This window comes from Podarcis bocagei (genome assembly GCF_964188305.1).
Source record: "Podarcis bocagei genome assembly, chromosome: 6".
In the NCBI taxonomy this organism is placed as follows: Eukaryota; Metazoa; Chordata; class Lepidosauria; order Squamata; family Lacertidae; genus Podarcis; species Podarcis bocagei.
The window spans coordinates 80,623,717-80,637,384 of NC_138130.1; the positions used below are offsets into that span (position 1 = coordinate 80,623,717).

At 43.6% G+C, this 13,668-nt stretch overlaps 1 protein-coding gene across 2 annotated transcripts in view; it reads right to left on the minus strand.

The window, feature by feature from the left end:
* Positions 1-12,969, minus strand: part of FRY (FRY microtubule binding protein) — a 189,903-nt gene extending 176,934 nt beyond the window's left edge. The window contains exon 1 of one of the 2 annotated variants that reach the window (XM_081197846.1): positions 12,556-12,969. The gene's annotated coding sequence lies outside the window, so the exon portion shown is untranslated. The remainder of the gene's footprint in view (positions 1-12,555) is intronic. The other variant, XM_081197845.1, reaches the window with a different exon arrangement.
* Positions 12,970-13,668: the final 699 nt, after the last annotated feature.

Here is a 13,668-nt window from a genome sequence, read left to right on the forward strand (position 1 = left end):
TCCCCTCCCCCCAGAAAAAACTCAACAACTTTGCCAAAAAAAGCTAAACAACCTTTCTGTCCATATTTTCGCTTTTTGAAATAGGGCAACCCTACACCATGATCCAAGTCCCCCCAGTCAAGATTTTTTTTTAAAAAAATCCATAATAAGTATAAGCAAATTTTTAAAACACAGTGAATTAGCAGGGCACATTCTCTTATGAGGAAAACACACATACTGTATCTAAACAGAATAGTAAATGCATATTCTGCAATAGATACTCGGAAAGATCTACTGTACATACTAGACAGCAGCCTCAGGGACAAAACTAGACACGAAGTGTGGCCGAAGTTCCCGGCATTCTTTTTCTTTAGTTACAACCATCTGTGGGAAGTTGCTAACTTGATTAGGGAAGTGGCACTGGTGGGATGAGGTTAAACCTTTTCACCCTATGGCATTTCCCAACTGGCTCAATGGAGGCGGAGGAAGGTAAGGTCCTCCGTGGAGCGCAAAGCAGCTTCAGAGAGAAAGAGGTATTAACCTGGAAAATGGAAAGGGGTTAAAAACTCATACGTGCCTCTGTATCATTGCTTTCTCAGTGACGTTAGAATCCCCACACAACTGCTTTGAAGTAAACAACAAAGGAGATCCTTATTGTGCATCTCCTGCATCCACATAAATACTCTCCTCATCAGTTGTGCTAGAAATAATTTCCTGCGCTGTTTAGCTGGTTAATGTATTGGTCACAGCTGTGGCAGCCTGTGAACCTAACAACTCAAGCAGCACCACTCAACTGCTTAGTAACAGAAAGGATGGAGAATAAACCAGAGAAGCCGCAATGTTTTTCCACTACAAAATGAATATAAGAAGCAGAAGCGGGGGGGGGGGGGGCGGGCATAGATTTTGTGTGTGTGATTGTGTGTGTTTCTCACATTCTCCCAGCCAGATGGGTTATTTTTAAAACACAAATGTTCGTGCTTTATGTACATAAACTAGTGTATACATATTAATTCTAGAGCTCTGTTTAAGGGCTTGTCCACCCCAGAGAACTGTGCAAGTTGTTCGCATTCCCATTTAATCTGTGTCATCCACATGACATTATGCTCAAACGGCACCAATATTGATGCTTTCCCCATGTAGATTCAGGTTTTCCTGACATGGTTAGAATCAAATTAATTGGAGAAAATTTTTGTTCCAAACTGCTTCACTCGGACTTGCAGGCAATTTGTTTCAGTGTTTTTTTGAGTGGGTGGATCAATAGTCACCTTTTTGCTATTCCCCTGTCCACTCCCACTCTTTCCTTAATGCTTTCATTTCTTTTCCGGCTGTGCTTGTAACTATTTCCAGCATACACACATTCTTTTGATCCCTCAGATTTGCACAAATCTAGAAAGCCACACAAGGAAAACATATTAGAAATTTCTACACCACATACTGCTCAGCAATCTGAAAAGTGTGTGTGCTGAGAATTTACTATTGCTTTCCATTCTTTTCTGTCCATGCTCATAGCTATTTCTGATGAGCTCTTGAACAGAGGAACATGGCCTTATACATATACAGTGGTACCTTGGTTTTCGAACGTAGGTAATCCGTTCCGGAAGATCGTTCGATTTCCAAAACGTTTGAAAACCAAGGTACCACTGTATTTGCTCTGTACATTTAGAGCAATATCATACCAGTTTAAACAGTCACAGCTTCCTCCAAAGAATCCTGGGAACTGTGGTTTGGTTAAGAGCACTGAGAGTTGTTAGGAGACCCTTATTCCCCATCAGAGAGCTACAATTCCAGAGTTCCCAGGAAGAGGGATAGAATTGTAGCTCTATGAGGGGAATAGGGAGTCTACTAACATTTCTCAGCACCTTTCACATACTACAGTTCCCAGGATTCTTTGCAGGAAGCCATGTCTCTTTAAAATAGTATAATATGATTTAAATGTATAGTGCAGATGGGGCCTATATCGTTTGAGCCCTCAGATTTGCACAAAACCAGATAATTGCAAATGTTTATGCTCAGAACTTGTTGCCTGGCTGTGTGCTCTTGCACACTTCTTGGGTGGTTAAAAAACAAGGTATCTGTCCGCACACTTGGTTGGTATTTAATCGGCAGTGACAAACACAAATGGGAACATGTGCTGGTATGAACAGTAAAGACCAAAGTTGCTCCTCATATTCAGATTCAAATATGCACAGGTGTGAACTACTCTGGTCCAATGTGAATGGTGCGTAAAGTGGATTAACAGCTAATTAATGCTTGACTGTGGACAAGGCCTATGGAAATACAAACTAACATTAACCATAGTGAGATGTGGGCTGACTTGCTTCACATTGCAGTTCAGCCTGCAATGAATGGATTGCAGTGAATAGCACTCGGCAGTCTCCAGATTATGAAATCATTTATGTATTTTCTATTGTTTATATCATTTCACTGGTGCATTCTGAATATAGGAAACTTTTTTTAAAAAAACCTGGAATACTAATTCACCAAAATATTATGCTTGGCATTCCCAGTAGCTTTACAGCACTTTCTTCCATAGATATCAAGGTGGTCCAAGCCTGGTAAATATCATCACACCCTTTTGCAGTTGCAGTGCCTACAAATGGCTTTTGTGTGAGCTTATAAAGTACATTATTTCTTTTGGGTACATTTTGTTTCAAGCCTTTTTTTAGCAAGGTATGTTCTAAAATAACAGAGAGCAACATAAAACAAGTCAGGCTTTCAAAAATAAAGATCATTATATTTTCCACAGAAAATCTGCTAAAAATAGTGATCTCTTGAGAATATGAAAAGCAGAGAGAGTACTATATTGGTCCTGTGACATTATTCATATTCAAATACAAAACCCATTAGACAATCACCCCTGCTCACATTGTTTCAATAGTAGCTATTCAAGCTGAATGCGTGTTTAAACAGATTTTAATGAAACCTAGCATGGCTTTTCAAAGAAATCTAGTTGTCACTTTTTCTTTCTTTTATTATTGTTTTATTTTAAAAGACAATAAAATCATAGAATTCAGAAAGATGGCAAACATACATTCAAGAGAGTGTCCGAAAACAACAACCTCATAACGAATTCCTCCCAATACATCTAATAATACTGACAGAATCCACTGAAGCAACAGACAAAGGTCAAAGGGACAATGAGCAGAAGGTTACAAATTCTACCAAATACAGTGGATGCTCAGGTTGCAAATGTGATCCGTGTGGGAAGCACGTTCGCAACCCGCAGTGGCGCGTCTGCTCACGCGCAGGTTGCAATTCAGTGCTTCTGCACGAGCGCCAAAACCTGGAAGTAACCCATTCCGGTACTTCCAGGTTCAGTGTGGTGCACAACCGAAATTGCGCAACCTGAAGCGTCTGTAACCCGAGGTATGACTGTAAACTCATACTTAGATGGAATGAAAGTCCAAAACAATCAGGGCCGGCCCATGAGATGTGGTGAGGCAGTTGTCTCAGGGCAGCAAGGCTCCCAAGCGTGGTGTTGCTGCCACTTCACACCCCCTAAGCACAACCCCTGGGCACCTCCTGGGTGCTCACCGCCATTGAGTTCTCTGTCACAGGGCTGTCAGGCAAGGACTGTCCAGAGTGAGGAATTAACTCTTTATTGTCAAAGGCACGCCCCTCTATGGGCATAGCCAGGGAGGGCAGCTGTCCCCTGCCCAGATCAAGTAAAACAATGGAAATACTTAACTAACCAATCACATCAGTTCTGAGCCTCCCAACAAAAATCCTGCCCCCCCAAAAAAATTCTGGCTGTCCATCAGTCCTACACCTTTCAACTTCCCCTAGGCATGCACCCAATGAGGCAGTTGCAGCAACAGAGAGGCCCCGACCCCGACCTCAGCATATATATCTTTCCTACCCTGTTGCTGCAGCTTCTGCTCACCCCTTTTTGTTCCTCTCCTGGTCCTGGGAGACAGTGGTGCAGGAGAGGGCAGGAAGAGGAGGTGTAGAAGCCCTTGACTCTACACCAGCCTGACGGATCTCTCTCTCCTCCTGCACCTGTTTCTTCACTCTCTGCAGCTTCTCTTGCCTCTGAGTCTCAACTCCTTGCTCTTACAGGTTGCCCCAGTTCACTGATCCCTTCTTCCAAGTCAGTCTCCAACCCACCTTATTCCGGTGCCTACTCCCTCCTCAGTATCCAGCCACCACTCTTCAGTGTTTAGCCATTCCCTGACACACTCGCTGCTGGGTGCTTGCCAGTGCCAGGTGCTCGCTGCCTCCTCCCACTCCTCTGCCACTGCAGTCATACCCACCACGGCAGCCACAAACCCCACTGTTGTGCCCAGCATTCGAAACTCCCATTGTTCTAGGCACGTTTTGCGACAGGGAATTTCATTAGCGTGAGCCGTTTCTGAGCTCTGGGCACAGTACTGCACAGATTAAAACTGCAGATTGGAAGGGAAGGGGGACCTTTTTCTGCCTCCCCACTTCCAGCATGGCTTTGTTTTTGTTTTTTGCAGTCTTCAGATGAGGACTAGACCATGTGAAAAATGAATATAAGATTTTAGCTGAAGTTCATTCATCTTCAGCTTTGTATTCTTCTTATAAAAAAGTGTGCCTAGACATTCCATTGTTGTGCCCATAACCTAGGTTTAAGGTGCCATTTAGCTCCCAGCTTTCATATCTCAGTTTCTAACAATGGGTACGCCTCCTTCTCCATCATCACAAGAAGCAGCTCTGATACACTGGTGCCAGCAGGTGGGCAGTGGCACACCCACCGCAGTGGTGGAGCATAAGGAGACTGTAAGCACCTGGAAACATGTGGTGAGCTGCAGGCATTAGGTAGCTGGTGGCAGCAAGTGGGAAGCGCCTGGTGGTGAGGAGTAGGAGGTGGCCGTGGGCGCAGCAAGGCTATGCTGGGGTTTTTGCCTCAAGCAGGAAAATGTCCTGAGCAGGCCCTGAAAACAAAGCCGTTTGTTCATGTGTGAAATAAACTTCCACCAAATTGCAGCAAAATCCTCTGGGTCTGCCTGGCCTCTGAAAGCCTTTAAATGATGGGTTAGCTTCTCCAAAATGGCAATATGCAATGCCTTTGAATACTACCTATCCAAAGGAACACATAAGAAATCCAGCCCTATGAAACAACCCATCAAGCTACAACCGTTAAATAAATTACTAGCTCCGGGTCCTGAGTGACCCACCTGATACCAGACCAGTGAGGAAGCCATTTAGAAGGAATACAATTTTGAACCCTTTTAGAAATACCTTTACACTAGAAAATTTACTCCAGAACAAGAAGTACGACCATATGGGATTGCAGTGAAGTTATGTATAAAATAATTATGTGCAAATCTATAGCTTTAACATGATCACTCTAATCAATGTAAGGATAATGGGCAGCCATAGCTGCATGGGCAATAGAGCCCATAAACTGCTGCTATTTGTGCAAAATTACCTGATTCACCAAAAAAATGTGCATCCCCGCTTGATTAGACACTCCGATCAGCTGCTCAGGACATGGCAAGAACAGAAGGCTGCTGAGAAGATAGCGTAATGACATAGTTCAGTCACTATGTAGTCCTGTACTTAGCTGTATCCGGGTGGAGTTTCTTGTTAAGAAAGATGAAAAAGTTCTTGCCTAGCTTCCTCCAAGCTTTCCGTGGTAGAGGCATTTAGGCTGCCCGCTTCCTTGCTACCCGAAAACCTAATCCAATCCCCTGGCTGCTACATACACAGAGTTGGGTTGGGGCAACTGTGTTGCTTTGTAATCTATACGTACGTTTAAGAATGCAGTATACACTGATCAGCCATTGTAGCTTTGGTGAGCTAGTTGCAAGAACTGCTTGCTTGCTTACTTGCCTGATTATGTCTGAAGTATGCATGAACATCAAAAGAGAACTGCATGTAAATCATTCCTAATCTTACGAACCTATCAATTATTCAGAAGCTTAGTTCTTCTTGTGCTCCCTTATAGGCAGGTCACCATGACAACATCACATTTCACTTCCTTATCTTAAGTAAGTGAACTCTGAAAACTAACATTAGCTTCAACTGTTGCATTACTTGATGTGGCACCATATCACCACATAATCACTAGGCAAATGCCAGTATTTGAATGCAGCTTAATTTGCTTAGGTCCTCTCAAGAATACAGGCATACTGTTGTTTAAATGTACATGGGGATAAGCCCTTTAACCAACTAGATTTCAGTTAACTAGAGTGAGGTCTTTCTTTCTTCACACTTAGGCAAGCAGGAGTTGTTGGCAATACCAAAAAATGAGAGAAAACAATATTTTGAAAAACAACTTCAGGCACATCAAAATTAACATACTTTGGCATGCTAGGAATATATTACTCCAATACCCAAGACAATAAACAAGAATTAAAGATTACAGAATCATAACTACCTAAATTATATTGGGTGGGGGGAGGGGGATCAGAAACAGACTTATCTTCCAGTATGACAGAAGCTGCCGCAAACATGGTGCATTTATCAGCAAAAGACTCCCAAAACCTGAAAGACAGAGTAGGTTCTATTTTTAATAAATAAAAAAGATGAGAACATGGGGCAAAGCTATCTCCAGACCACAAAAGCATCTACTGCAGATGTATTGTCCTAGACATTTTAACGCGTTAAAAAATACTGGATCAAACCATTTCTTTTATTATGATCAGTGCTCACAGGGCCTAATCTGAAACCAGTTCAGCTCTGAAATATTAAGTCTATTTTACTCGTTTTAACTATGCCTTGGTGTTATGTGCAAACACAGACACTTCCTTAACTATCTTTTAAGTGTGGTGGCATGAAAACGACCATTTCCTCCAAAAAATTGTCCAGTTCTCTTCTAAAACTACCCAGGTTGGTGGCCAACACTGCCTACTGTGGAAGTGAGTTCCATAGTTTAACTATGTGCTGCGTGAAGAAGCACTTTACTTTATCTGTCCTGAATCTTCCAACACTCAGCTTCACTGGCTGTCCATGGATTCTGGTGTTATGTCGTGCAGAATTTTATAAACTTCTATCATGTCACCACTTCTTCCTTGTCTTTTCCCTAAAGTCCCAAACTGCAACGTTTCTTCACAGGGGAGTCACTTCATCCCCTTGGTTGCCATTTTTTTGTTTTTAACCATTCCAAACCCTACAATTAGGGCTGGGAGATATCTCAATATGGCGACATATCAACAGCTAAACATTGTGATATATCAGTATATCACGATGTCTGAAATAAGAATGGAACTATGTAGGGACACGGGTGGCGCTGTGGGTTAAACCACAGAGCCTAGGACTTGCCAATCATAAGGTCGGCGGTTCGAATCCCTGTGACGGGGTGAGCTCCCGTTGCTCAGTCCCTGCTCCTGCCAACCTAGCAGTTCGAAAGCATGTCAAAGTGCAAGTAGATAAATAGGTACTGCTCCAGTGGGAAGGTAAAAAGCGTTTCCGTGCGCTGCTCTGGTTTGCCAGAAGCGGCTTAGTCATGCTGGCCATGTGACCCGGAAGCTGTACGCCGGCTCCCTCGGCCAATAAAGCGAGATGAGCGCCGCAACCCCAGAGTCGGCCACGACTGGACCTAATGGTCAGGGGTCCCTTTACCTTTACCTATGTAGGGATAAACACTACAACGGCTGTTTTGAGGTGAACTGACCAGAACTGAATGCAGTATTCTGAATGCAGTCACATCATAGATTTGCATGAGGTAGCCCACCTACCTGACATAGGACACATGGGGAAGGAGAATGTGCATATGTGCAGTTCATGCTGAGATGCACTGCACACACCCCTTTATGGCTTCACCTACATGTTGCACAAAGTCATGGCTTTGCAGAAGCATGGAAGTGCACAAGCTCTAGGTAAAATTGCATGTCATCTGGACCTGTGCATATGGTTTAGCTCTCCCAAAGAAATCATGAGTCGGAAGAAGAAAAAGAAGAAGTCGCCGCCAGAGGACAAACCTTGGCTACAGATTGTGTTTAGGAGAGGGTGACATGACATACAGATTTTCAAGCTGACAGAAATGCCAAAAATGATGTCATTCTAGTGTCAGTTTTGTGTCATCTCGCTCAGTAACCATGCGCTAGTCCAGAGTTGTTGTTCACGTCTGTCTAACATAATTACAGTGGCAACAATCTAGAGAGGGGCAGCTAGATCGACACACACCCAGAATTGCTACAAGATTATTTTACATCTGAAATGGAAACTGATCCCATGGATGCCAATCCTTGACGGGGTGGGGGCAGTAGCATGTCAAAATGCCCCAAAAATATACAGTGGTACCTCAGGTTAAGTACTTAATTCGTTCCAGAGGTCTGTTCTTAACCTGAAACTGTTCTTAACCTGAAGCACCACTTTAGCTAATGGGGCGTCCTGGTGGCGCTGCGCCGCCGGAGCACGATTTCTGTTCTTATCCTGAAGCAAAGTTCTTAACCCGAGGTAATATTTCTGGGTTAGCGGAGTCTGTAACCTGAAGCGTATGTAACCTGAAGCATATGTAACCCAAGGTACCACTGTATATTTAAGAAGAGGAGTCTGAATGTCACCAGCTCTCAATATTTATTTTCTAATTTGTATTCCTTTTTCTAAGGGATTTAGGACTATTGTCAAGTTCTATTATTTATCTTTCATTGTATCAATTTCATTTCCTGTTTAATCTATATAAATATGAACCCTTCAACTGGAGAAAGATAGTCACCTTATACGTGATTTGAAGATTAATCTGCAGGTGGCATTGGATAGCAGGTGAAAAAGATTGTGTGTCTGATATAATTTTTTTACTGTCCCTACTACTGTTCACTTTATCAGTTCATCACAATCCCAGTATGGATTGTTTATGAATTATTTCATACAGAGATACCATCTGCGTGCAAAAGACCGCCTGGCCTGCAAGCCGTTAATATATTTTAAAGACACACAGTATATTTTCACAAACCAGTACACTATGTGACTGAAAAGATGGTTTTGACTGACTCCAAGTCTACATATTTTTCTTAATGCTGAATATTATCAACAACAACAGTATAGAGAAAGATTTGACCAATGGTCTGACTCAGTACAGGGAAGCATCCTATGTTCCAAACACTGTGTGAATTAGCTCATTTTCATTTATGAGTGGAAACAGTACGTAAAAAAGAAGTTTATCTTTGCCACTTGCACTTGCTCAGTCTGTGTCTTACCTCTAAAAGATGTGATTCTCAGGAATATTGAAACCGGAGGATATACAGTGGATTTACATGTCACATGAAACGAAGCCAACTTTAAACCGTATTGTTAGGAGTTTGTGGGTGCTAGACACCTGTAATCCCTGGACTCAGCATGTATTTACCGTATTTTTCGCTCTATAAGACGCACCAGACCACAAGACGCACCTAGTTTTTGAAGGAGGAAAACAAGGGGGGGAATTCTGAATCTCAGAAGCCAGAACAGCAGGAAGGATCGCTGCACATTGAAAGCAGCAATCCCTCTTGCTGTTCTGGCTTCTGGGATAGCTGCGCAGCCTGCATTCGCTCCATAAGACGCACACACATTTCCCCTTACTTTTTAGGAGGGAAAAAGTGAGTCTTATAGAGCAAAAAATACGGTAAATATAAGTCAGACCAGCTTCCTGAACCCCTGGACCCAGCAAGTGTTTAAATGTAAGACAGGCTAATTCCCTGTGTTGAGGTGATTGCCTGAGTCATTAAGAGAAGAAAGGGTCAAGGGCTTGGTACAAGATGATAAATTGGTGGGGGCACCTCCCTCAACAGGCAAAGCCAGAGTTTGAAGTAGTGTTTTGGAGCAGTAATACAACCTAGAAATAAAGCACCAAGGCTGTGACTACGGAAGAAACGAGACCCTTTTGTGCTGTTGACACTATGATTCCCTCCATCACAGACTTAGGTTGTAATACTGTATATGTGCAAATAAACCATATGTCCTAAAGACATCCCAGTCTCCATTGTGCCTCATTTCTAAAAGGAAGCACAAACCCTGAGTAAGTGCCTGGAACTCCTGGAAGCTGGCTTTTTAAAAATAACTGGAGTTTTTTTTATAAAAAAAACCCCTGGCGATAAAAAAGCACCATCCCTGGTAGAAACAGTGCAACAAGCAAAGATGCAGTGAAAGCTGCCAAAATAAACCTCCAAGCTATGCAAGGTGTGTGTGTGTGGCACTATATGAGAATGCAGCCAGGGACCTTTCATGTAACTTCCACTTCATCCAACCACTTGCATGTGACTTCTACTTCACAGTATTGTCATATTTCATAATACAACACTAGTAAAGTTTAGCCAAATCAGCTGTGACTTTGTACATCGCATTGTTAGACATAAGTGCCTTCTACCTATGATGATGGAGAAACACCATGCAAAGACTATTTGTGTAGTCTTGGCCATCATTGTAGGTAGAAGCTTGTACAGTGGTCAAAACATTGAGCTACAAAACAAGGAAGTCTTCCATTTGAACCTCACCTGTGCTCTGAATTTATATGGTCATCTTAGAAAAGCCACTTTTCTCCCTTGATCAGGTCATTCATCTCCATCAACTCTGTTCACAGTATGACCCACCTTACGAAGTTGCTATAAAGACACTAACCACATGCAGTGGGCTGACTGGGGAGGTAATGCCAAAACTATGCTGGGATGGGTACTCTTAATCTGCAAATGGAAGCTCCCACACGTTGTGGCTCTCAAATCACATCCTGTTTACTAAATAAATGTTCTGTAGGTATACCCACAATGCAATGAAAATCCTTCTGTGCTAACAGTGTGGTTGGCATAAATAGCCAGAGAGATCCTCCCCCCCCCCCTTTTGAAATGTAATATTGCTAACTTCATAGATACCCATGTTATGTGTTAAAAAAAAAATCTAAAGGCAAATGAAATGCTGATTTGTGGCATGGGTATTGAAAACCACGTGTAATAACAAACATTGAAATTTAGCAAAACCAAAGAAGGCACTTGTTTTCATGATGCAAAATGTAATTTAATAGTATTCCTCTTTACACTTTTCAAAAATATTGCAGTACAGTGTTATACTGATAAAATCCCTCCAGCCCTAATTGCACTGGAACTGGAAATATATTTTAGCCTAGGAGTATGTATATTTGTATCCTGAATATACAATATTAAAATAGGTTGATCCTGTCATGCAAATGTTACAAACTTCAGATGTCCTTCCTTAGTCTTCAAGAGGGCTTTCAGTGTACTTACTGATCCATAGATCAAGGTCTTAATTGGATCAAATATTCTGAAATGGTGACATCCATTGATGTTAAGTAGCATCCCCTTTTCCAAATTATTGGTTTTAATTAAGACCACTATCAGATCTTTAACTCCTTTAAAAACAACACATCTGATGTGCTACAAATATATTGCCAAAAACTCAAATAACATAATTTGGAAAAATTAGTACATGTCATAAAGGTACCACCCTGATCCAAAATATTCCAGTGTCAAAGTAATTGTCCCTGTGCAATTTTTTGTGCTATAAATACATTTCAAAACTTACAGTGACTTCAGTGTAACTTCCAAGCAAATATACTTTAGGACCACAGCCTACATCAGTCTAGACAGAAAGCATCAAAATGACCCTATTTAGTAATGGGCATTAAAATATCATTAGAAATAGCTGATGAAGTCACTTCCCTTTCTGTACTTAAATATGGATTAAACTATTTATAAAGGCACACAACTATAAAATGTGTCCAAAAATAAGTTATCTGGAACACAGAGCATATGGCAGGCAGGATATTTCTCAGGCCAGAGAGGGCAGCAACCCACAAATCTATTACCATCCAAGTGGTCATCATTTAGATACTGAGATGGACAAATAAACAAATTCCTGAAGAGAGGAGCAGCTCTAAGGCACCCCCAGTTTCCTTCAAAGGGGAGAAAAAAGGAAGAGGAAGGGGCATTACGCCTCCCACTGGATGCTGTTTTTATGGCAAATCCTGCTGTCACAGAAGGATGGGTACAATCCAAGGGGCAGAGAAAGGAGAGAGGGGACAGTGAGGAGAGGACAAGAGGGAGGCAAGTCCTTCAGTCAGTGAAGAGGTCTTAGTGGAGTGGGAGATTTAGCAGCTCTCTATGGCACTGGAGAGGGGAAGTCAGGAGTGCCAACTTGAATAAAATATTGAGGGGGGGCAGGTAAGCCCCGCCCCGCATAATCGACCACATGACACGGTGTACACACACCATTTGAATGGCAGTGCCCATCAACTGGGGGGGGGGGCTCAAATATTTTATGGGGGGAGCAAAGACCCCTCCGCCCCTAGGAGTTGGCCCCTATGGGGGAAGTCGTCGTGGCGGCACCTCCGAGGAAGCGGGAAGGGAGCAGAGAGTGGGTGATCCTTGGAAGGCACCTCGAGGGGGGATGCTGAGGGAAGAAGGGGATGTTAACCCCCCCCCAAAAAAAAACTCCACACCTGGAACCCCCGCCTGAATTTAGAGGAGGGAAGAGGATGGGGTGCAATGAGGATAACTCCTAACTCCCTTCCCTACTCGGAAAACTTTCTCCAGGGCTCCAAATGGCAAGGGAGACCAACCTCTGGGGAGGGGCTGGGGGACCCTCACCCCTTCCGAGGCGCGGCTCCCCATTAAAAAAAGAGAGAGGGAAGCCGTGGGCTCGAGCCTCCTCGTGTGGAGCCCATTCCTCCCCTGGACTCACCGTATCCTCGCCTCCGCCGGGGCTGCCGGAGGTGGCGGTGGAGGAGGCGGCGGCGGCGGCAGCAGCCGGTGGCTCTTCTTTTTCTTTTTCTTCTTCTTCTTCTGCTTCCCTCCCTTCTGTCAAGAGGAGCCCGCCCCTCACTCTCCCGACGCTGCGCCGGCAGGGCCCGCCCCCCACACCGCCTGGCGCCGCCTCGCCTCTCACCTGCTGCCCTTTCATGAAGAGGGGCTCCCAGAGGCAGCGGCGGGGAAAGGAGGGCAGGAGCCGCGCGGCGCGGCCTGCTGCTTTCGCTCGCTCTTTGCGCGCGGATTCGATGGGGAGCCTTGTGAGCCACGCGCGCCCGCCCGCCCGCGTGCGCGCTCCGAAGTTGAAAGGGAAAGAACAAAGGAGGAGGCTGGCTCCACCATTCCCGGTCGTTACTCTTGCGTCATCAATTTTTATAAGGGTAATCAGAAGGCGCCTCCTGCCCCGAGCAGCTTACAATCGGCATTTGCATTGGGTGCGGGGGGAGACGTCATTGCAATTTATTATTTGCAATTCCACCCTTCTCTATAATCTCGCTCACACAAGCACACATCACAACCTCATTTTATATTTGCAACAACCCAGCGAGGTATCTGAAAATTAGTGATAGGCCTGAATCCGACAAAGAGGGCAGCTGCTGCGGATTCTACCTAGTGTCACACTGGCCACCTGTATTTCTGGGGAGTACGCCCCTGTTTTTGCGCTTGTTTAAGCCTTGTTTCAGAGCAATTTTTGTTGTTGACCCCAGGACTGTAAGCTTTAGCATGAGGCAAGCAAGTATGTCCAAACTGTTCTGCAACCCACACACTGAGGTAGTTCAGTTTTGCTGATTTTTATTGATAATTTTATTATGCACACAGCTTACAGATTTATCTACAATCTTTTCTAAGTAAATAAAGAGTGTTTTCAGTCACTTGAAACATAACTTTAGAAACAGCCCCTTATACACTATGTATATTCTAATAGAACTGCAAAGATTTCAAGTGCTTGTAATCAGAAATATTTCAAGAAATGTCAGAAAACCCACTTTCATTGCCAGTAAAGTATAATAAGGTAACTTATAATTACTGAGCCTCAAACTGGCTGCCT